This window comes from Littorina saxatilis, linkage group LG4, assembly GCF_037325665.1.
Source record: "Littorina saxatilis isolate snail1 linkage group LG4, US_GU_Lsax_2.0, whole genome shotgun sequence".
NCBI lineage: Eukaryota > Metazoa > Mollusca > Gastropoda > Littorinimorpha > Littorinidae > Littorina > Littorina saxatilis.
The window spans coordinates 16,788,492-16,814,149 of NC_090248.1; the positions used below are offsets into that span (position 1 = coordinate 16,788,492).

The window sequence follows — 25,658 nt, forward strand, 5'->3', positions numbered from 1 at the left end:
CCAGTGGTTTGGCAAATGTCAGCAAAGTGTTTATAAAAGACTCAGGCATGGGAATGGAAAATATCTATAAGGAGGAAAATCAGCGCGGTGGGGGTCGGCCCCTTTAAACTGAAGAATTTTCACTCATTGCACACCTCAAACTTGCACTAGGAGACAGCAACACTTTTCAAAACAGAGCCCACTGAAGCTGAACATTTTTCACATTTCCCACACCCAAAACTTGCACCAGGAGACAGCAAATCTGTTCAAACCAGTGCACTTTAAGCCCGAGGAGTGATGCGTAGAAATCTGTGCACCTCTGTGCATGTGTGTGTGTGTGCGTGCATGTGTCTCTCTTTGAGCGTCAATCACTCTGTGTGCACACGTTTGATGATGTGCGTGCATTCGCGAATTTGACAGCGGACGAATAATAGCAATACATAGCCTAAAACTTGCGCCAGGAGACATAAACACTTTTCAAAACAGTGCACTCGAAACTACAGTAATTCCTCACCTATGTGTATATATTTTAATCCAAATTGTACACTGACTCGCTGACTCTTCATCTGCATGCATGAGTAACAATATCTTTGTTGATTTTTGAGATTGAGTCGTGAACACACAGCTCGACGGTGTGTTCTTTCTTTTCCTGTCGTCAACCAGATCCAAGTCTTTACTTTCTCCTCCAGCCAACCCAATTTTTTTTTTTTCATGGTCGAGTCAATTTCGACAGCAAGGGCCTTTCGTAATTTGTCGATGCATACAGGCTAGGCATGCCTATCCCTAAATCACCTTTTCAGGAACTCAAGTCATAAAAATCAGCATCAGATTCATGAACACATAAGCAGCAATCTGAGTCACCACAAATATTAACGGCCATTTTTCAGAGTATTCTTTTTGGAATGTCTGAACGCGCCTCTTTGTAACTCCACTTGTAGAAGAAATATCTCTACCTCTTTGCTGTCTATTCGACACCATTTTGATCTCTGTCACTCACTCACTGTGTGTGGAAATCGGTCATAGCGCATGTGGACTGGGTGGCCGAGTGGTAACGCACTTGCACTCGGAAGCGAGAGGTTGCGAGTTCGACCCTGGGTCAGGGCGTTAGCAATTTTCTCCCCCCTTTCCTAACCTAGGTGGTGGGTTCAAGTGCTAGTCTTTCGGATGAGACGAAAAACCGAGGTCCCTTCGTGTACACTACATTGGGGTGTGCACTTTAAAGATCCCACGATTGACAAAAGGGTCTTTCCTGGCAAAAGTGTATAGGCATAGATAAAAATGTCCACCAAAATACCCGTGTGACTTGGAATAATAGGCCGTGAAAAGTAGGATATGCGCCGAAATGGCTGCGATCTGCTGGCCGATGTGAATGCGTGATGTATTGTGTAAAAAAATTCCATCTCACACGGCATAAATAAATCCCTGCGCCTTGAATATGTGCGCGATATAAATTGCATAAAATAAAATAAAAATTTAAAATTTAAATAAATCCCTGCGCTTAGAACTGTACCCACGGAATAGCGCGATATAAGCTTCATATTGATTGATTGTGATGATGCTCGGATCGCTTCGTAATAGAGCCGGCTTCGGCAATGCTCGGAGACTTCCAGTTTTCGCATTTCCGGGCTCGCGCTCGCTCTCAACGTGCTCACTCTCTCTCTTCTTCTTCAAGAAACACATATTTTCGTTTTTTACATTTAGTCAAGTTTTGTTTTAAATTTTCTGGAACGCAAAACAATAAATTGTATTACCGGAACACCATGCTCATTTTAATTATTTTCCGGAACAAATTTGGCCCCTCCGTAACAGTAGGCATGCCTATAGCAACTACATGAATTTTAGCATTATAGGGAGGGTTTAGGTGGCCTCTCCTGACTCTAAATCTTAGAACAAACAAGCTTTTTAGAGATGCATAACATATACATCTTGTAAACTTGAAGGTAAATGTATTTGTAACTGACCAGCTGAAAATGAATTTTAGCAATTCAAGAGGGGCTATTTGAGCCTCTCCCGGCTTTAAAACTGAAAGCAGCGACCAAAAAAATAAAAATAAATGGGGGGTGGGGGGGGGGTGGGTGGATGAATGCACAAAATCAAAAACCTCTATACTTGAAGATGTTTGGTTGTATCACTCTTGCTAGGGGGTCTACAAAAACAAGTGGTATACACATTTCAAGAACTTGTTTTAGAAGCATCTCCTCGCTTAAAACAAAAACTTAAAATTGGAGATGCACAAAATTAAAAAATCTTGTAAACTTGAAGGTATTTGGAACTAACCAGCTGAAAATGAATTTTAGCAAATCAAGGTGCTATTTGAGCCTCTCCTGACTTTAAAACTGAAAACAGCACACAATTTTGTTTGTTTAACTTTTTTTTTGGGGGGGGGTAAATGAATGCACAAAATCAAAAACCTCTATACTTGAAGGTGTTTGGTTGCACCACTCTTGCTAGGGGGTCTACAAAAACAAGTGGTATACACATTTCAAGAGGGGTTTTAGAAGCATCTCCTCGCTTAAACAAAAACTTAAAATTGGAAATGCACAAAATTAAAAATTCTTGTAAACTTGAAGGTATTTGATTTCATCATCTAGTTTTGTCTTTGATTTAAAAAAATGTTTACCGCATTAAAGAAAAATCGCCATGCTAACAAAAATGTAGGCAAACACAGGAAATAACAGTCACCTCCCTTGTAATTTTTACTTGCAGCTTATGATTTTATCATTGCAGGTGGTATATTCTCAAATAATTGTAGAACCATAGCTTGAACCAAATGAGAAACAAGTTTCAAGTCAGTTTGTTTCAATTGAACACCTTCAAAAGGGCTAACTGCTCAGATTAAAAAAGAAGAAGGTTTAGACAAAAACGGAAACCCCCAGAGTTATGTCCCTTGCTAATGCCATACACAGTCTTCTGATGCTGCTTTTCAATTCATTTTAGGAGTTATATTCCAAAATGATTGTTCAATTAAAAGAGAAATATGTTTTAATTAAGTTTGTTTCACTTGCTAACTTTCTAAAGGACTCGATGTACCAGAAGCTAAATACCGCTGGTTCATACTCTATCAGGAATGCAAGTTTTCTCTTCCACACCACTAAAGGTTTGTGAATCCCTGCAATAGGGGTATATAAAGATGTGGGTGAACCGAATTTACAAATAGATAGTAACTATGATGCCACATTCCCCAGGATGACATGACATGACTGCCCCTATTTGTCACTCAAACTTTATTGAGAATGATCTGGGACATGGTGAAAGGTGGCTGACCTGGCACAACTACATCATCACACAAACCCAGTGTAAACAACAGCTGCCAGGGATTAACAAATAAAGGTATAACAACAACAAAAAGTAGCCAATACCGGAAGAAATCCCACCCCTGCAACTAAAATGGCGCGCGGACTCGAAATCTTTCTTTCTTTATTTGGTGTTTTACGTCGTTTTCAACCACGAAGGTTATATCGCGACGGGGGAAGGGGGAAGAGCCACTTGTCAATTGTTTCTTGTTCACAAAAGCACAAATCAAAAATTTGCTCCAGGGGCTTGCAGCGTAGTACAATATATTACCTTACTGGGAGAATGCAAGTTTCCAGTACAAAGGACTTAACATTTCTTACATACTGCTTGACTAAAATCTGTACAAAAATTGACTATATTCTTTACAAGAAACACTTAACAAGGGTAAAAGGAGAAACAGAATCCGTTAGTCGCCTCTTACGACATGCTGGGGAGCATCGGGTAAATTCTTTCTCGTCCCAACCAATATGGGACCCCCCCTAACCCGCGGGGGGTGCTGACTCGAAATGGCAGGATCCGTAAAAACAAAAAAAGTGCTCGGAAATCTTCAGCCCATTCCAGAACAAGCAGAAAACCACTTGCTTGGCTGTTTCCGACAGCATTCTTGTGATCCTCGGCTTGTTCTCGGCAAACTTTGTACAAGCTACATTCAGTCCAAATAAGACTACACCAAATGACAATAAACTATCGCCGATCTTTCGCGATGGAAACTGTCACGCGGGTGCATGTACCACATACAAATACCTCCCACAAATTTCTGAACGGATTTACACGGATCTCAAAAATGACCCTGGGGCTCATCAAAGACTGAAACCGCTGCTTCAGGGGCGTTTATTTTTCTCAGACATACTGCTCACACTCTTTTCACACCAGACATTGTAAATACCGTAATGTTGCAGCTCTGGCATGAAAAGGTGTGTCTGATTAAAACGTTTAGGTTTTATCTTCTAAAGGCCGTGACTCAAGAACTGACTTGTTGGTTACAGGTAACGTAAGCAGACCTGGGAACCCTTATTTTGCACTAGAAGTATTCTCAAACAAACTGGTGTATTTCCAGAAAAGTTACCGTAATCCACACCACATTGAACATTCATGATTAAAACATGCTTCACACGCGTCCGTCAAAACGTTAATTAAGTTTACAAATACATTTAACACATATATGCTTCTTTCAATGTTTTCTGACAAAAACAGTAATCATGTGTCAAAATGCTGGATCCGCTTCGGGATGCGCTTGTGAAGAAAAGTAGTCTTGGAGGAACTTTTCTCGTCGTTTTTTTTCTCCACTGAAAGTACCGATCGTATGCGTACAAAATACGGCAAAATTGTATGGGTTCCCAGGTCTGCGTAAACTCAAGAACCGAGGAGTGTATTTGATGCATCTGAAAAATCGCTGACAGTTTTTTGTCATCGCTTCGCCTACTAGCATAGCAAAAATAATGTAATAAGATTTGCTATAAATTAGTGTTAAACTTGAAGTTAAAGCATCACACAATATACTTCCTTGTACAAAGTTGTACTTGTAGCCTAGTGAGATCTGCCTCAACACACCATTTGCAACACACACTGACACAGATATCGCATATCAAAGGGTACAAGCCTCAAACACAAAAGAAAACATTCGTATTCTAACAAACCAAATCTTGAAGCGTTCGCTTCTACCAGGCTGAACTGAAAAGGACCAGCTAACTTGAATTCCGGAAGTGAGTTTCCTTAGCTTCCACTTCCAGTGAACTGGACGTGTAAATAATGACATAATAAAGTCATGTGCACACCAACTACTCAAAAATATTGTTCTCGTCAGTTAAACAAGAGTCCTAATACCACCATCACTAGTACCTGTTATCCACATTCACAACCTACCGATCTGGGCTTTAATTGTAAACCTTTTGAGCTGATGCAAATTCCACAGCGGTAGACTTTTCACACAAGGAGGAGCGAAACAGGAAGTGGTGACGAAGGCAAGGGCAGATTACTCTCGAGGCAACCGTGCCAAAGGCTGTGATTACAACGGACGAGTTTCAGTGGTCGACTCCAGTCTAGTCTGGTTAAGTCTACTGCGCATGTCACTTGGTCGCTTCGCTGAAGCGTGGTCTGGTCGAACCATACTTCACAAAATGGCCGTCGTCACATGAATTTGTGTGCGTGAATAATTTAAATAGTAACATCAACGAGGTGATTCTTACTAACATGCATTCTGACTAACATGTCACTAAAAGCCGAAAACTAGTTTCCAATGCGGCAATATCAGTCACAACCGACTCGCATTAGGCTGCAAGGCGGTCGGTGCTACCGTGTCGTTAATTAAACCGGCTTAGGGGAAGGGCTCCTTTTTACATTTAGTCAAGTTTTGACTATATGTTTTAACATAGAGGGGGAATCGAGACGAGGGTGTGGTGTATGTGTGTGTGTCAGTGTGTGTGTGTGTGCGTTATGGCCGCACTGAATCATTTTTCGTGCTGTTCCCATTCCACGAACCTGGGAGGGACCTAAGCTTGGCGGGTCCATGGTTCGGAACTTTGGGGACAAAGTTCATTCAAACGGGGGTGTTACACGACACTTGAGATTGCCACAAGTTCTCAAACGTCGTATAGTTGTGTTCTTTTATTCTACGTCGCCCGTCTTCGCAGCAGCAGAAAACAACTCGTCAAATTGAATTCGAGGATTTATTTAGCATTCCATACATACAACTGCACATCGTAGCAGAACTCATAGTAGAAGCTTTTCTACATACAAATCGCGCTGGCCTATATAGCAAATACTCAATCTCGAGAATATTCCAGACCGAACATGATACAACTACATTATACCAGCCGTCTATGGACTAGAACAGTGACGTTCTCTGTGACGTACATCAAAAGCGCCCGACGCACTTAATCCGAGCGAACGCCACGAACCCACTACTCAAAACAACGTGGTAAACAACTTGTTTTGACAGGACTAGAAAGTTCACCTGCATTCTCGTCCAAACATAAATATTGTGTTTACAAAACATAATATCGGTACTTTCCCACAGTACAAACAAGTCAACCACATGCAACACACAAAACCGAACCAAAGCTCAGCAACGACAGCGTTTCCTAACAGGGGGCGAGTGTGACAGGGAGACTACCGTCGCCCTTTACAGCAGACTCATTAAAATCGATTTTTTGCAAACAGATTTAAAATTGATTGCATCGTATTCTTCATCAAATTTTGAATCTTAAAATATATACATATAATAATAATAATGCAAACTTTTATAGCGCTATTCTAGAAAAATGTCTACTCTTAGCGCTTTACAATACATACATCGACCAAGCATACTATACACGCACAGGCAAAGAAACCGACCAAACATAACCAACAAACTATACATGCACAGGCAAAGAAAGCGACCAAACATACAATACACGCACAGGCAAGATAACGACCCAAACATAAACAAACGATACTATGACCAAACATAACCAACATACTATACGCGCGCAGGCAAAGAGAACAATCAGCACATGTAATAATTACTGACAACTAATAATGCAGGCATACAATGACAGTCCAATACACAGCCTAAGCACAAGAACCACAGTAGGCTTCTATATAAAAACGTGTCAACGGTACTATTTACACACACACAAACAGTGCTGACACAAAGCGCAGAAAATATATATACACGTTATTTTAGGCGCTAGGTAGGGGGTGAGGTGGGGCGGGATGGGGTGGGTGGGGAGATGCTGGGGGGGAAATCACTTGCGCTGAAAGAGGTGTGTTTTGAGATTTGTCTTGAATGTAGTGAGAGAATCTGTGTGTCTGAGAGGCAGTGGTAATCTATTCCAGGTCACAGGGGCTTGATAGGCGAAGGACCTCTCGCCACATGTTTTTGTTTGCACTGTGGGGCGTCGGAAGAGTCGAGTGTCGGCGGCGGAGCGAAGCTGACGAGAGGGGGTGTAGAGATTGAGGAGTTCTGACAAGTATTCTGGGGCAGAACCAGAAACGACTGCAAAAGAAAGAGAGGAGAGTTTGTATTCGATCCTTTTAGTGATTGGCAGCCAGTGTAGAGAGTGAAGAAGGGGTGTGGCGTGTTCATACTTGGAAGATTTGAAGACCAGGCGGGCAGCGTTATTTTGGATCCTTTGAAGTCTATCTAAAAGGTACTTAGGGAGACCGGCCAGAAGAGAATTGCAATAATCTATCTTTGAGAGGACTAAAGAACACACTAACGTTTTGGTTGCATCAGCGGTGAGGTAGTGACGGACTGAACTAATCTTGCGCAGCTCTAGATAGGCGGACTTGCAGATGTTAGAGATGTGTTTTTGGAAAGAGAGAGTTGGATCGAGAGTGACGCCAAGGCTGCGGACAGACGGAGAGAAAGAGATAGGTAGTTCGTTGACAGTGAGAGAGGCAGGAAGAGAAGGGTGATTGAGAAATTTCTTGGGACAGGCCAGCATAACTTCGGTTTTGTCACTATTTAACTGGAGTTTGTTTAAAGACATCCAATCACTGAGGTCCGCAATGCAATCCTGTGTCCGAGATACCAGATCGTCAACTTCAGCAAGGGGGGCAGACTGATGAAGCTGTGTATCATCAGCGAAACTCTCGTGCGACAACGCATGGCGACTGATAACATCGGACACAGGGGAGGCATATAGAACGAAAAGTATGGGGCCAAGCACGGACCCTTGCGGGACACCGTATTGGAGAGCTGAAGGTTGAGATTTGATGCCGTTGACACAAACGGTCTGCGTCCGGTTGGTAAGGTACGAACGAACCCAGGACAGGGCCAGATCATGAACACCAAAGGAGTGCTGGAGCCTGTGGAGCAGAATTTCGTGGTCTATCGTATCGAATGCGCTAGACAAGTCCAGTAGTGTTAGAATGGAGACCTGATTTTCGTCAAAGCTAAGAAGGATGTCGTTTACAATCTTCAGAAGTGCTGTCTCAGTACTATGGTTTTTCCTGTATGCAGACTGATGGGTGTTGAGAAGGTGGTTTTGCTCTAGGACGGTGAGTGAGAAGTTGTGAAAGGACAATTTTTTCAGTGATTTTTGAAAGGAATGACAAGTTCGAAACGGGCCAAAAGTTTTTCAAGGAATTCTTGTCAAGTGAAGGTTTTTTGATGAGGGGCCTAACTATTGCAGGTTTTAATTCATCATATGTCATGTTTACTCTTAAAATGTGATCACTGACAATTAACGAAAATAGGTTAATTAGTACTTCGATTATTATTTAAGAAATCGATCCAAAAATGATTTCATCTTATTCCTTATCATTTCCTGATTCCAAAAACATTTAAATATAATATGTTGTATTCGAAACAAGCTCAGAAAGTTAAAAAGAATACAGAAAAGTGCGCCTCTCGGCTTACCGCAGTACGCTATTCTTGCATGTCAGTTTCACTTCGTGTTGCACGGGAAAATTGAGCGACTTCCTTGCCTCGTGGATTGACGAAGCTGTTTTGTCTTGGTGACACAAATGCAGTGCGTTCAGTTTTATTCTGTGGGTTCGACAGATTGACTAAATGTTGTAATTTCGCCTTATGCGACTTGTTTCATGCTGATAACTAGCTTGTTTTCTTGCGAAGAAGTTTCATTTTGTGTTTGGTAGTCCTTCTCTCTTAGGTTAACCGTTAGGCCTAATTAGAGTGAAATAGCTTTGATAGACATTCAGCAAAAATTAAATACGGAAAAAAATCACAAATGGTCCATATTAGGAGCCTAGGCGCCCAATATTAACAGCTATTGTGTTTTCAGCGTAGCAATAGGGCCCGATACTGATTTAGACGAGACAAGTATAATGCCGACGAGTCGAAGACGAGTCGCATTATACTTGTTCGAGTCTAAATATCGGACCCTATTGCTACGATGAAAACACAATAGCGTTTATATAGCTATTCTGACATTAAATTCTGTGTTAAAATCATGTTTTTGTCAGCAACAAGCACGGTACACACGAGAATGGTCCATGTCGTTGATTGCAGATGACGGTTCCCTTTCCGCATGAAGCCACGGAAATAACCGAACATTGAAAAACCCACGGACATGTATTACGGAGAAAACTCGAGATAACCGGATGTTTAGCATTACGTCAATACTGCTAGGAATCATATGACGTCATGACGTATCATGCTTGCCTACGTATATTGTATGTTCGAAAGTCTTAGTCGGCTAAGGACCGTTTTGGTTACTTTTTGGCGTCACGCTAGCAAACACATTTTTACACCCCCGGTATTCACGACTTTCCGACCTTGACATTGTAGCTAGGGTCATGTGGGCGTTGGCATCATTGTCCAATCAGAAATAGTCAATGATCATCTCCTCAGTGTGTTCCGGTCCGGAACGCAAAACAGTTTGTGCGGAAAAAGAGAACGTGGTTTGACAACTAAAGGGCATTTTGACCGGCTCGCACTACAGCATCGTTCAAATGTGGGAGAATGACACATCTGACAAATAGCCAGTGGTTACCAACATGAGAAACTGGGGATAGGAATCGTAATCCGTATGTAAGTTTGAAGCGGCCCTGACGCTGTTTGTACGTCAATCCGAAGAGAAGCTATCGTACTAGGCCCTAGGTGACATTTCGTCAAGTTCCACTCCCAGTTTGCCGACTCTATGGCCCTCCCCCCGCCAAACTGCTGCACCCGGTGGCAGGGAAAGCAGTTCGACTTAAGGTGACTGCAGGGCAAGTTCAATTTTGCAAGCTAAAAATAAATGTTCTACTACCTTGTCAGTCTAGATCTGGAACTCATGAAACAGCACTATAATAGTGACTATTCAAATCCCCATAAAGTGAGCTGGTGTTTTTCTAGATCTAAGCATCGACCGAATTCAATAGAAATGTTCCTTGCATGGCATAATTATTTACCTAAATCTGTTATTAAGTTTGTTGAAAATCAAAGTATTCGTTTTTTTGTTTGTTCGCGTGTCTGGTTTTTGCTTAGTCGATTAGCTTACACGATGTGTGGCTTTTTATTTTGTAAGGGTGGTTTAGCATGTATAAAATGAGACCTAGACCACATACGCCATGAAAGTAGAGTTCCCCGTTCAATACCAAGATTGCCAGTATTGATATTCAGACAACTTTTGGATAAATGTGTGGGGCTGTGGTGTTGCAGTGGTAGATTGTTTGCACGGGTATGTAGGTAGGTACGTGTACATCCGTGTGCTTTTGTGCAGGCATTTGTGAAGCAGGAACATGCAACATTTTTGACAAACATCAGGGTTGTGTGTGTGTGTGTGTGTGTGTGTGTGTGATAAAACCAACTAAGCTTACATCCAGCACAAAAAGCTTCAGCTCTACTTCACCAGTCAAAGACAAACGCATTGTTTTATTCAGCTTTTGACACATATATTCACTCGATCAGAATCGAACCCTCTTCGTGAATATTTTATTTCAGAAAAAAATAACATATTGATTCTACACAACAAATGGTATTGCTATATGCTATGAGTATGAACGATGAAGACTAGCAACCGAGACAGATGAGGCATCAAGTTTCTTAGCCTTTTAGCCTCTAATGTTGCATACATGTCATTTGTTTTTAATTTTTATCTCCTGATAACTGACCAGAAAGTACAAACATCGATTCTGCAACTACCTCGTAAACTTTTCGATCGCTAATACACCAGAACTATGCAACACTCACAGGCTTGATTACCTGTTGCATTGAAACGACAGAAGGAATTAAAAGACTATGTAACTGAGAGGAACCGATGTATTCAAGTTCAGAACGAAGCAGTTTCTGCCTCGGAGCCTGTATCTCATGCTATGGAGCCACTAGAAGAGAAATGTCTGGCGTAGTTTGACACAACAGACAGAGAAGTATTGCTGGTTTGTATTTGATCTTACAAACCATTCTTTTTAACTTGTATAAATAGTTTATCGCTTCAGTAAACACTCATCTATTTTGAAGATTACGTAATTTTCAACAACAAAAATTTTTAAAAAAATCGCAATTCAATATTTCACGCAAATTTTACTGATCCGCAAACAATTTTGCATGACCAAGTGTTATGTTAGGGAGAGAGTACGAGTGTGTAGTTAGACATATTTTGAGTGGAGTAGCAAAAATGTTTTAGCCATGTACTAATTATGTTATTGAACTGCTTAGCGGAGATTTCCAGATCAATCATACGGCGGTGAAAGACTGGTCTCTAGTACGGTCTATACTTACAAAATATAAAAATAAACAAACAAACCAACACAAAAAAGGTTTGTGTTGCACGTAGGATTTAAGTATTTAATTGAATAGAAAAGGCAACATCGGAATAAAAACAAATCTCGTGGTTCTCTTGTCAAGGAGTATACACAGAATATGAAAGAAGATTGTGGAGTAGGCTGCTTTCTATTCTACTGCTCTAAATTAGCAAGAGGCAAGCTTTACAATGCTATTCACACTAGGATGCAAAGCACAATAGTTACAAGACAAAACACACTTCTTGGCGCTACAAGAAATGTTAATATTTGTAAGCACACAATTGGACACATTTTTGTAAATATTTTTTATTGCCTCCCTTGAATAAAACTTATTAAAAAAAATATTCTGAGAAAAAAAGTTATACTTAAAATAGGTAGTCAAAAGCCTCTTTCCCGAGTTGTCCCAAAGCCGGTGTTATCCCGTTTTGCTAATGGTTCACAAATGATTTCTGGTGTAATTACGTACCGCATGTAATAAAAAACTGAATGAAACAAAAGTTTGAAGTCTTATCTTGGTTTCTGTGGTGATGGTTGTTTGTATTTGTTGAGCTAGAACAGATAACAACTCTCAAACCGAGGGCCCCGTGACCACCGGATGCCATTACGTCACGCTCTGTGGCATGTCAGGCCTGACAGTATGCTCACACAATCTCAGAGTGCTTCGCGTTGTTTCATCGGTTGACCTAGAAATGATAACCAATTAAAAGCTTTGTTTCTCAGCTTCATTTACATGTAACAGTAAACGGGATCGGACGTTGGCGAGAAAACGTGCAAAGCAAATGAAATATATGATATACATTTTTGGAAGTTTTGCGATTTACAATCGATTTCAAAAGGATATTATCAGAAAGAAGAAGTATTCGACTAATTAATGCGGTATTTTTCTTGCCTAAACGTTATTTGTACGCCGAGCACTTTACGGGAGAAAAACGTAAACAAAGCCGTCTGTGCAACCCAGTCACCCTGAGCCGTGATGGCCGAAGCTTGTTCACGGCCCTGTCGAGCGACTGAAGACATCGCTGATTCTCGGCCTCGTCCATGCGAATCATGGAATCTCAAAGCTCTTCTTGGTGAGTACAGTTCTTAAGAATCCTGATTCATATTGTTTTTATCAGTTATAAATAAAATCTGTGCGGATACATGCGAGTAATGCCGATCGCATGTGCAGAGATCGGTCGTCCATTGATGGTGTTCATGTGTGTAAAATGGTAGCTGTGGTTCTCAACAGATTTAATTAAATGTACGTTTCAAAGGAAGGATTGTTGAATGGGCAACTTTGACTGGGCTTTTATATTCATGGTTTCTGAAGGTTTTGTGGTTGTAGCATCTAAATATATATAAGTGGAAAATCATGGAAAAAGCGAGGTCACGTGACCCGTGGCAAAATCAGCGGTTTTGTGTCGTCTGCTCGATGTCGTTTCAAGGTGTGCTTTGCATGCTGCAACGTTCTCCGGTATTTCGGGTTACAGTTGAGAATTGCCTTTGGCTTCCTTATAAAGAAACGATACCATTACATCAGTTATAACTAACAAGAGGCGAAGCCTTCAAGGCTCCCGTAAGAAATCGACAAACAGTAACACAAACTCAATCACTACACACGCACACACACAGTAAGCGAAGACACAGTGCAAGAGTGGGAGACGCTAGATCTAGATCTGTCTGTCTGTAGCCTACTCTGCCGTGTGCTGAAACCGAGTAAGTCCACTCATAGATGTGCAAGGGATATCTATGGTCCACTGACGCTACTTCCGAGAAAAACGACTTTTACTGTTTGATAAAATGTATCAAAAGTGATGATTATCTAGATCAAACCACCGAGATAATAAGATAAATAGCATTAATTTACGTTTAAAACCCGATTTTCATAATAATCTGATGGATGGTTTTGGTTTTGTTGGGCAAATTGTGGACTTACTTGGTTTTACCACCTTACCCCCCAATATCAGATCTAACAAAAAATGCGCAGATCTAAGCAAGCGGACTTACTTGGTTTTACCAGAATATTTGGAAGAAGAAGTGTTGTCAAGAGAAATGACAAAACAGTGAAAATAACACTACGAATTTGCACAAGATGGAAAGAGAGAGAGAGAGAGAGAGAGAGGGGGGGGTGGGGGTGGGGGTGGGAGAGACTCGACAGGGAGTGAGAGAGAGAGGAGAGAATGAGAGAGAGGAGACACAGCAGGGGCGGGGGGGGGGGGGGGGGTGGAGGGAGTGGGATGGAGGGAGTGAGAGAAATAAAGGGAGGGAGGGAGATAGAGAGATGGAAAGAGGGGTGGAGAGAGGGAGAAAGAGAGGGAGGGTGAGGGAGGGGGGGAGAGCTATGGAGGGAGAGATAAATGGGGAGGAAGAGGGAGGGATGGAAAGAAATAGTGGGATGGAGGGAGAGAGAGAGGAGGGAGGGAGTGAGAGAAGGGGAGGGAGGGAGATAGTGAGGGAGGAAGAAGAGGGGGGAGAGGAAGTGTGGGAGGGATGGAGGTAGGGAGAGAGAGAGGGGAGGGAGGGAGGGAGGGAAAGAGATAGTGGGATGGAGAGAGAGAGAGAGAGGAGGGAGGGAGTAAGAGAGGGGGAGGGAGATTGTTTGTTTGTTTGTTCATGGGCTGAAACTCCCACGGCTTTTACGTGTATGACCGTTTTTACCCCGCCATTTAGGCAGCCATACGCCGCTTTCGGAGGAAGCATGCTGGGTATTTTCGTGTTTCTATAACCCACCGAACTCTAACATGGATTACAGGATCTTTTTCGTGTGCACTTGGTCTTGTGCTTGCGTGTACACACAGGGGTGTTCGGACATCGAGGAGAGTCTGCACACAAAGTTGACTGAGAAATAAATCTCTCGCCGAACGTGGGGACGAACTCACGTTGACGGCGGCCAACTGGATACAAATCCAGCGCGCTACGGACTGAGCTACATCCCCGCCCGGGAGGGAGATAAGGGGGGAGGAAGAGAGTAGGAGGGAGAGAGAGGGGGAGGGAGGGAGAGAAAGAGAGTGGGATGGAGGGACAGAGGGGAGGGAGAGAGAGGGAAGGAGAGAGGTAGAGAAAAGTCGATTGTTGGCGGTAGGGAGAGAGGGATGAGGGAAGAGAGCCACTCAAACCTCAAGATTGAGAGTGTTGCTGCAGGTCTGGATGACCTCCGACTTGTAGCTGTGGTGTGTGCTGTTGCCCTGGTCTTCGTCCGAATCACCGGTCCATACTGGGAGCTTCTCCAAAGTGAAGTCAAGTACACAGAGTTCCACAAGTATATCCAGCTCATGATCCACAGGATGGACAAGCAAGTTGCAGAATATCCAGCCTATTCTTCAGCTTTTTACTGTTTTCTTTTCATATTAACAAACTTACATTTTTCTCTGACACTTCAAGGGTTAATTTTTTACGAATGAATTCAAAAATATCTGCGTATACCAGAGTAATTTGCAACTCTAGCTGAACTTTATATTCAAGAACAAAGAAATGTAAGGAAAGAATTCTGTGATAGCACGAGCAATATATATTGTATTAATTGCTGAATTTTTGTAAGTATTTTATTGATGCATTATTTCAGTTGGACGGCAGATTCCAGCACTCTCCTGGACCCTCACTTTCTGGGCATCTTTGATGGGGAATTCGAACTGCAAGGAGACAAAGCAGCCCTGAAGGACAGTATCTACAACTTTGCCAGTCAGCACATCGAAGCAGTCCAGTGTACTCTACGGCAGCTGATGCCAGACATGTGCAGTGTATTGCGCAGGCAGTTGAATGACTTTCTGGAAGATGGTGTGTATAGTGGACAACCAGTTCCCTTCCCAGATGTCCTCAACCACTGCCCACTGACAAATCTGCTCGGTGAAAACATTTTCGGTGACCTGGGCTATGACATTAACAAGCGGCGCAATGCATCTGTCCACCAGAGGTCGTCAACAAATATGCTGAGCCACAACAGGACAACACTGTGGTTGAAGAAGAAACTGGAGACCCAGTCAATTAGCCATCTTCTTGCCTTCGCTCGAAGGAAAGGGAAGTCTTTGCGACACCACAACCGCCAACAAGAGAAAGCGGTGTTGCTGCGACTGAGGTAGAGGCTCCTGGAAAACAAGGCAAAAAAGGCGGCAAAGGAGGCCAGACAGGCAGCAACCAAAACCGAGCTAATAAGAAAGCTGACGGCTGTTGGTGGCCCCTGTGTCATTGCAGAAGATGTTGATGCTCTGGTGATATGACTGAGAAGAGAAAAGAAATCAACCCTCTTGAACGCATTGAAGGACCAAATTCGATACCAGAAAACAGTATTGAATCAGAAGGGCTGCCTTCGACTCACTGGTAGCATTGAGGACCTGACAGCCAGCCTCAAGGCTCATCTGGGCGGCACTAATCTTCCAGCTCCAGATGAAAATTTTAAAAATTTTAAAAAAGCCTTAAAAAATGAAAATGTTCAAACCTGTTTTATTTCTTTGTCTGTGTACATGTGTTTACAGATCTGTCGATGCTGATCATTTTGATGTAAAGTTCATGTTGGTCGGACAGTTAGAAGCTGAAATATATCCTTTTAAAGATTAGAAGTGTTTGAACGGTAAAATTGAACGATTTTCCCAAGTTTGAGTTCTTCAATTCAATTATTTCTTACCCGTAAATTTTGGAGAAAAAAATTGAGCTAAAAGTCTTAGATATGGAGAGGTAATCTGTTCAAAATTAGCTTCATATTTCTTGTTTTGGTTTCACAGTGAGGCTCCAAAGTTGACGATTTCTTATTCTTGAAAAAAGTGAGTTTAAAAGGCCTAAAATTGCACTTTTCAAATGTACATAACTACTAAACTAATTCACCTACAGAATGCAAATTTACATCACTGTGCTCAGAATAAAAAGATCTACAAGACCATGGAAGTTATAACCTTTAACTCTGGAGTTTGAAAAATCACTTTTGAGTACCTACTTAAAAGCAAAGCTATCAAGAAATAGGTAGACAACCCGTGTAGATACCTTTATTCTTAAGACATTTTATTTTTGGAGGATGTCACTATGCAATTTTACAGATTAAAAAAAAAAAAGCTTTAGATGATCTCCCTTGAACAAACATTTCTTGTTGGCTCACGAAGTGTAGCCTATGCGATCGTAACTTTGTCTGTCTGTGCGTTTGTGCGTTTGTGCGTGTGTGTGTGCGTGTGTGTGTGTGTTTGTGCGTGTGTATGTCTGTGGTAGAAACTTTAACATTTCCGAGTCTATGTGTGAGTGGTTATCCAAGACTATGGATAAAGCTCGCATAAGATTACGTCACGGTCAAAAGTGCTTGACGTCAATTAATGCATCATGACGGCATGCCTCCCTGTAGTCTTTCTCTCTCGCGTGGTGTGTGTGGTCTCGGTCATTGTTATTTTGAGCGGGCCGAGACTATTTGGCAGTCGTGTCCCTCCCTGTAAGTAGGCTACATGCAGACAAACACTGTACATAAAGAAGACGTGGAACTTGCGAAGAAAATGCGAAAAAGTGTTTGTGGGTTATCGTCCCTAGTCACATGCTGACGGCGAAAACAAAATGGCGGATCGCGTAGGTACCGATCGCGTGCGAGGTGGTGGTAAATTGTGCTCGGCTTTTTGTTGCAAGAACGCCCGTTACAAACAGAGCTGCTTCGGGAAAACTTTCCACAAGTTCCCTAAAGAAGAAAAAAGGTGGGTTGTGCAGTGATTATTTCATCAGGTTTACCTTCTTCAGAATGAGAATGCAATGGCTCGAGTCAACTCACTCACTGACTCAGATAAGCCAACTGTCTCTGGGCATTTTTGTCTGCTATGATACTACAGTATTTATAGAACTAATATGCAAATGAAATATTACAAACATAGCATGGATCGGTTCATCCTGAGATTTCTGTACTAGCTGTACTATGTACGCGTGTGTCTGCGTGTGTACCTGTGTGTGCATGTGTACACTGTACTTACGACTGTGAGTGTGAGTCAGCAGTCAGTACAAAACAACAGTTTACACTTGATGACAAACTACCCGTGGGCATATTTGCCGAAATCTTTATCAAACCGTGCTTACGGGAAAATTACAGTACAAAGGTACATCACTCATCCGTTTTGCGTTCAGGCAGAGCGTTAGATTTAGACTGAAGATCTGATTTATTTTTTGTCTTTCCTTTTTGCTTAGTTTAACAATAACATTGTTGTTTTTATTGTCAAACTAGGTGCAGAATATGGATGCAATTCACAAGGCGAGAGGACTTTGAAAAGCTGCAGCCAGCTGATGTTCAAGGTCTCAAGCTTTGTACTGATCACTTTGAGGCCAACCAGTAAAACAATCCTGCAGAGAGGATCACTTGTGTGGAATGCTGTCCCGACATTGTTTGCAGTGCCCAATCCACCACCGAAGGTTATTTATTTATTGGTTTTAGGTTTTTGCAAACCAATGAAGCACACTATTAAATGCAGGTTGAGTAATGACAAGTTTGAGGCTGATGTAAGAATTGAAAAAAAAACAGCATTGTTCCCATCAAATAATGCCTGTTTGCATTTAGCGCAAAAAAATGATAAGGCCAACCAAAAAAAGTTACTTATTTTGGATCGACGTCTTGATTATGATGATATGATGAACTTATTTTGCCAAAAAACAGCCCCAAATGGCAAAAAAAGTATAGGGTCGGCGTCAACAACAAAAAAGTTGTATGTTTCTGGTCACCTGACCCTACCTATGTTTTCCCGACGACCCTAGACTTTTATTTTGCATTTTCAAAAATAAAAGGGGTATTCAAAAATCAATTGTTTTCCTGTTTTTCAACAAAATAAGTTAAAAAGATGGTTTAAAAAAAAAAGTTTAGAAAAAAAATCTCCACCTTTAGTCATGTTAGGCCACAAAAAAAGTCTGTTTAAGGTAACATAGGCCCTCCAAAAATAGCATCGGTAGGTCGGCTTTTTATTTTTGTATTTTAGCCATCTGAATATTTTAATTTCATTTTTTAATGCCCCAAAAAAGTCTAGGGCCGGTGGGAAAAAAATAGGGTCGGTCCGGATACTGTAAACAGATTATTTTTTGTTTTGCCTTACGAGAAACATACACTTTTTTGTGTGGCCTAAGACCAATGCCATGAAATTGGGAGAATTGTTTCATTGTGACTGGGTGTTGGTTGTGAGTTTGTCAGTTAAAGAGCTGTGCATTTGCAGGTTGCTAGTGGGAGGAAGCCACCATCGCAAAGGGTAGCTACAAATGAAGCCAGCACCGACCTGTCGCCTGATGCACAAATTGTTCAACCAGGTAAGAGATTTTTAACCATGAAGAACACCCTGACATCAAAAAATTTTTAAACCCATCCATTACATAGTTGATAATTGCTGTATAGGGTGACGGGCGCTGTGGCGGGGTGGTAAGACGTCGGTCTATTAACTCGGAAGGTCGAGGGTTCGAATCCCGGTCGCGGCCGCCTGGTGGGTTAAGTGTGGAGATGTTTCCGATCTCCCAGGTCAACTTATGTGAAGACCTGCTAGTGACTTATCCCCCTTCATGTGTACACGCAAGCACAAGACCAAGTACGCACGAAAAAGATCCTGTAATCTATGTCAGAGTTCGGTGGGTTTTAGAAACACAAAAATACCCCGCACGCTTCCTCCGAAAGCGGCGTATGGCTGCCTAAATGGCGGGGTAAAAACGATCATACACGTAAAATTCCACTTGTGCAAAAAAAATGAGTGCACGTGGGAGTTTCAGCCCACGAGCGCAGAAGAAGAAGAAGAAGAAGAAGAAGCTGTATAGGGCGGATGCATGGATGGATGAAATTGTACCTGTAGTTCCAACACGTAAAGATGGGAAACATATCCTGTTAGAGGCATGGTGTAACAAGAAACAATTAAGTGGCTCTATTCCCATCTCCCCCCCCCCCCCCCCCCCCCCCCCCCTTTCCCCGTCGCGATATAAGCTTCGTGGTTGAAAACGACGTTAAACACCAAATAAAGAAAGAAAGAAAGAGGCATGGTGTGTGAGGAGTTTACCTGGTACTGTTGTCCTAATCAATCAATCAATCAATCAATCAATATGAAGCTTATATAGCGCGTATTCCGTGGGTACAGTTCTAATGGCCTCACCCATTCAGTACCAAACAAGGTCAATTCCATCATTGTTCCACATCGTATCCATAGTTGCTAATACACTTCATTTCTGGCCTGCCTTCCTACGCTATTGTTTATTTTCATTTTGTGATTTAATTACACGTGTTTTAATTTCTTCCAGGTTGTAACTTGTTATGGTTATGTTATTTTATGTGTGTTTTCTTTTTTAGATGACATTCAGGCGATCCTGGAGGACATAGGATGTAAAGCATCAAAGTCGTCATCTTCCCATCCCCTCGTGAAGCGGAACTTTGGCAGAAGGTCAACAAACTGAGGAGCAAGGTTTTCCGATTAGAAAAGAAAACGATGGAACCCCGTGTAAAACGAGCGAGTAAATTAGCCAAGCCTCCCAAGAAAGACTTTGTAGTAGAACAGTTGTCTCTTATATTATCAGGCGAGGCGAGCTATTTTGCCATTTATGCCTGTTACATATTTACCGGTTATCTGCTGCTGTGTCCAATCCTGGCAGAGACGGGAACGCATGTTACCAAGGAGCTGAAGGAGAGTCAATGAGATGAGAGAATGTGATTAACAATTGCCAACTCTCTCCGTACAAAGAGGGTCCAAAATTGTATAAAAAAAATAGATGGTAGGCAATTCAAAATTAAAAAAAGGACTCTCGGAGCATGGACTTAATGAGTCAAAAATTAAAGAAGGCTCTATGAGCCGAAGTACATGTTTTGTCTATTGTCTTTTTTTATTTTGAATTCCCTACCATCTATATTTTGATACAATTTTGGACCCTCCCTGGTGTGTTGTTTCTGATGTACCTTTTAGTCTGTTTACAGTAACATAGGCACACAAAAAGAGGGTCGGTAGGTCGGCTTTTCTTAAAAAAAATTTATAACCATCTTTTTAAATTATTTTGCAAAAAAACAGGAACAAAATTGATTTTTTTTTCTTTTTCTTTTTTTCCAAATGCCAAAAAAAAAGTCTAGGGTTGGTCTAGAAAAATAGGGTTGGTCGGGATACCGTAAACAGGCTATTTTGCTTTGTTTTGCCTAAGCAAAGACTAACAAACTTTCTTTAGGGTCTGACATTGTATATACTATACAATTTTTGGGGTATTAACTAAATACATGTGTACAGTTTTCGATTCCTTTTATACTTTTTCACAAATTAGCCCCCCCCCCCCCCCCCCTTTTTTTTTTTTTAGTCTGCCCTGGGGGCGGGAGGTCTCCTAATTTCGGTTTCTAGGGTCACCTTATGCTTCCCCATGAGCTGAGAACTTAATTTAAAATGAGCCTCGATTTTTTTATTTGTATTTTGTAATTGTGCCTTTGTCCAGTCACATGATTTCACTTTGTACTTAAAAACTTGGCGCTGTCATCATTTATTGCTATTTATTGTTCAGTTGTTCAGTATTTATTGCTATTGGGCATCAGTTATTCAGTTGCCCTCTTTCGAATGAGCCATGCATGCATTATGGATGTGTTTAGCGAATTGGGATACCTAAAGCAATGTAAAAGAAACAATGTGAAGCAAACATATAGCACCAAATAAAATAACCGAATCAGAATGGAAACTTCTTCAGTGTGTGTGTGTGTGTGTGTGTGTGTGTGTGTGTGTGTTTGCTGTTTTAAATACCGAAAATGTGAAAATAAAGCAAGTCACAGCATGAGAAAGATCGACTGTACTAGTCATGACAAAGCAGGAGACAGCCTGGTCAGCATGTAGAAAAGGGGAATAACTCGTATTTAGCCATTCTCATTTCTAAGCATGCCCAATGAGGAAGTTATCCTTCTTCCCATTGTAGTTTCTTTGAGTAGGCTACATGCAGACAGACAGATCTAGATCTAGTGTCTCGCTTTCTTGCACAGTTTCACCTAAGCTTACTGTGTGTGTGGGTGTGTATGTGTGACGGAGTGATTGAGTTTGTGTTACTGTTTGTCGATTTCTTACGTGAGCCTTGATGGCTTCGCCTCTTGTTTTTACTATGTGTTAGTTTTAAGGGTATATAGAAGAACAATAAAGAAAAAATGCTGCAAATTGACTTGGACGTATTTACAATTTAATTAAACAAAATGTTTCAAATTATCTGATAATGAAATTCTACATTAAAATTAAAGCAGATCTAGGGACTTGTGCACAACATAAAACATAAGGAACTATGATCTGCATTGCTTGTTATATTATGATGATAATGGCTGGCACCTGTCGACCGACTTGCACGCCATAATTCTATATGTTTTACTATGCGCCCTGCATGTCAATGGTCTTTCTCTGGGTGGCTCGATTCTGAGGAGATAAAGAAAATGCATTTAGTGCAAGCAGTACATAATGACAACACACATACAATTACTTAAAGCAGCTGCTGGTTTCAGAGTATTTAGTTAAAGGCCCACCCCAACTTGTTTGCCTCAATGTCGCAGATTTGGTCAGACTTTCACAATGAGTAAGATAACAAATTTAACAATGTTTTGATTTTAAAAAAAAATAGTATTCATTTTTTTTTTTTTTCGGCCCCATTCACTGGGAATCTTACTCAAGGACAAGGATTTTTCTTAGGAATATTTGTATGTGAAGCTTCCAAGCCCTAGCTTCAGAAACGACCAAGAAACCCTCAATAATGGATTTTGTTGTGCATAGTGATGGCTATCCAACCGAGTGGCGGAGCACTGGTGAATCCTTTCATTCTCCTGATTGCTTGATTCTGAAATGACATTGTGGAGTTGGTAGTTATGTGAGTGTGTAGTGCCTGCTCTTCGTTGTTTAGTCGGGGGAGGGGGGGGGGGATATTGAATCATATGATCATAAAGTAAGACTTCACTGTGATGTGCAGAGATTTAGTCAGGTACTCAACATTGCTATGCTATCACGAAATTAGATGTTCTATCCTCTAGATGGGCTACACAACTACATTAGATGTCATGGTTGGGTTTTCGCAAGTCAGCAACATGTTTTGAAGTTCTCATTGGGTAATCACGGCTGACATCAAACACAGAAAAGGTGGAAAAAACATAAATCAATGAACTCACCTTCCCTGCATTGTGATACTAGCCATATGGGTCTGCCGAAGTAGCTCCTGCACATATTGAATTAAGTATTCATGTTATTGTTAGGATCACACTTTTTTCTGGTACATGTATATCAGACTGGAAAGTTTCTCAAGGCTTGAAGAATTCAAGGGCTTGCCTATCCCCAATAAAAATTAAAAAAATTTAGTATGCAAGTATTTTCAGGGTCTCAAGGTTTTATTATGAAGTCTGTTCCTCTGGGGTCATGGAGAAACAAATTACAAATGAGAACATACTGTTACACAACAAATTCCGACCAATTTAGGACACACCATAACATAACTCACAAACAAACAACAGCAATACAATAATTAGTCTGCAAATACCTAAACGTCGTTCACACTAGGTATACAAAAATAAAAAAGCACATTCAGGCAGGTTTGACAAGTAGACCATTCCAGCTGCTGTTCCAGACCAAAGGCCATGTTTCCCCTTACTCTGTGATTGTAATCATAATTATTGTTTATGAATGACTTCAGTTTTTCTAAGTAAATCTCTCGTTGTAATTACTGGTAAATGCATTATCCCAATTAAGATATCCTCACATCTAACCTGCGTAAACTTCATTTCAAGGGTTTAAATTTTTTTTTAGCTGGCCAAGAAATTATAAGCATTCCTCAATTATGTTCCTGTCAGACTCAATAAGCTAATCTTATAAAAAAAAATTAAACAAGAAGGGCAAAGCCCATACGACTCACATGCTTGACCTTGACCTTTACATGACCTTGACCTTCAAGGTCAAATAACTAAACCTAGCAATGACATCATACACTAAGAACTGCTTTACACATTTTTCCTACCAAAATACATGTGACCTTCCAAGGTCATGCAACACAAAGCTGTTAATTCAAGACAGGAAGTACAATGGTGCTTATTGGCCCTTTCTACCATGAGATATGGTCACTTTTAGTGGTTCACTACCTTATTTTGGTCACATTTCATAAGGGTCAAAGTGACCTTGACCTTGATCATATGTGACCAAATGTGTCTCATGATGAAAGCATAACATGTGCCCCACATAATTTTTAAGTTTGAAACAGTTATCTTCCATAGTTCAGGGTCAAGGTCACTTCAAAATATGTATACAATCCAACTTTGAAGAGCTCCTGTGACCTTGACCTTGAAGCAAGGTAAACCAAACTGGTATCAAAAGATGGGGCTTACTTTGCCCTATATATCATATATAGGTGAGGTATTCAATCTCAAAAACTTCAGAGAAAATGGGAAAAATGTGTTTTTTGGGGCCTTGTCATCATACACCATCTTGCCAAATTTGGTACTGATAGACTGAATAGTGTCCAAGAAATATCCAACGTTAAAGTTTTCCGGACGGCCGGACGGACGGACGACTCGGGTGAGTACATAGACTCACTTTTGCTTCGCATGTGAGTCAAAAAGGTAGCATCTTATATTCTCACGTGAATTATAGCTAATCAGAAAACTAGTATTTAATTTTTTTTTAAACTCAAACTGAAAATACAGGCATGCAACATTATCCTTGCTGTTTTGTGATAACCCTTACCATCAACTATTCTATTTCATTTCCATCTTAACAGGCGTAGCACCTCTCTGGAAGCCAAAAGAACACTTTAAATCCACCCCCCCCCCCCCCCCAGTACTGAGTAAACATGTAAACATTGCTGTGCATATTTAAAAAAAACAACAACAATGCCTGAGTCTCCAGTCACCTGTTTATGTTGTTGTCCTTGTACTTCACTTGTAGCTTAGCTGTTCAAGAAACTGTTTCTCTGATCACATGATCAAAATTCAAATACTTAATAAACCAATTTTGATTCTATTTCTTCAATAATAAGTTGAACGTCTGCATAATTATGTAATTGCCACAATTTACAGAGTTTCTGAATAAATGCTGCAAGAAAAACCAACAGAGTGAACAGTTTGTAAATATACTAACATACCTATATTTACCTTATGACATGTGTGGTACAGTGGCTGCTAAAACGTCCGTTACACCTGTCTGCATATATTAGGTGACAGCCCTGATGGAGACTGAAAAACAAGTTCCTTTGTCAGTACCCTGTGTATGAGTGTGGTCGGGTATGTTCTGGAACAATTAGAGCACTCCCTATGACCATATGTTGCACGGAGGGTAGGGGGGAGGGGGGGGGGCTTTTAGAGGTGTAGTTGTTGGACTGTAGTGTAGAGGCTGATTGGCAGTGCTATGGGGTGAGGGTGGAGCTGGGGCGGAGAATATATCGTATGTAATTGAATACTAATAGTAATAAGCATGATCAGTTAGACTAGAGTTAAAAACTATGTTGATCGCCAGAGACATTACATAATGTGAAATCACAAGCATGTTACTGTACCTTTCGTTTTGCCATTGAGATTGGTAGAAGGCATTGAGTGGTGAACACAAGTTGCATTGATCACTGCATCACCATGTGGTCAATCCCCTTTGATCTGCAGATTGCACCAGCACAAACAAACACTGTGTTATGATCGTAAACAGCCCACATGGCCAATAAATCTAAGAACACAAACACTAGATAGATCTAATCGGAGAGCCTGCAAACCGAGTCATGCTTTTTAAATTCAATGAAAATCTGTCTGTCAATGAAGCAGATAGATCTATCCTTGCGATTGTTTTTGCAAGCAGATAAATGTTAGAACGTCACTTATTCCGTTTTCATTCAACAAATTGATATTTTGCAAGATGCATTTCGTGCCAATGAGCTGAACAAACAATCAAAATCAAGCAAGTGGTACATTCTTGAAGACAAAATTCAGTCACGCAAACAAACTGAAGGGAAAAAATCTAGCTTACTGCTGTACTGATTTCGCCAAATAAATGCATTTGCATGCCGAAGTTATTCCTGCTTTGATTCCAATCATTCTAATTGATCTGAATGCAAAAAATATACGTAAACGAGCTGATCAAAATGAGTAACATTGCACCTGCCTAGACTGTACTGCGAAAGCGAAGGTCGTCTGCGACTGGAGATTTTGAAGTCGAACAGCGTCGTTTCTTCACTCTCAGCGGTTGTCTTCATCGGAAAAGTGAAAAGCCTGACTTGCAATCTAGCGAAAGACACATTCTGTCTTTCCGTTCGGGCGTTGTTTTTGTGTACAATCTCTGAAAATGTTATTTCGAAAAAGGCGGCCGTCA

At 41.1% G+C, this 25,658-nt stretch overlaps 1 protein-coding gene and 2 long non-coding RNA genes across 3 annotated transcripts in view; 1 reads left to right on the top strand and 2 right to left on the bottom strand.

Moving 5' to 3' along the window:
- The window catches only part of LOC138964093 (serine/threonine-protein kinase PAK 1-like), a 100,618-nt gene extending 95,390 nt beyond the window's left edge, over positions 1-5,228 (bottom strand). Inside the window, exon 1 of the mRNA XM_070335981.1 lies at positions 5,137-5,228. The gene's annotated coding sequence lies outside the window, so the exon portion shown is untranslated. The remainder of the gene's footprint in view (positions 1-5,136) is intronic.
- A 12,358-nt stretch (positions 5,229-17,586) lies between these two features.
- On the top strand, positions 17,587-21,030 carry LOC138964087 (uncharacterized). The gene is made up of 3 exons (XR_011455007.1): positions 17,587-17,784; positions 18,573-18,663; positions 19,682-21,030. It is a non-coding gene; the product is annotated as an uncharacterized lncRNA (long non-coding RNA).
- A 613-nt stretch (positions 21,031-21,643) lies between these two features.
- LOC138964088 (uncharacterized) lies at positions 21,644-25,415 on the bottom strand. Its single transcript, XR_011455008.1, has 4 exons — positions 24,859-25,415; positions 24,458-24,538; positions 22,490-22,536; positions 21,644-21,749 (listed from the first exon to the last, which is right to left on the bottom strand). It is a non-coding gene; the product is annotated as an uncharacterized lncRNA (long non-coding RNA).
- Positions 25,416-25,658: the final 243 nt, after the last annotated feature.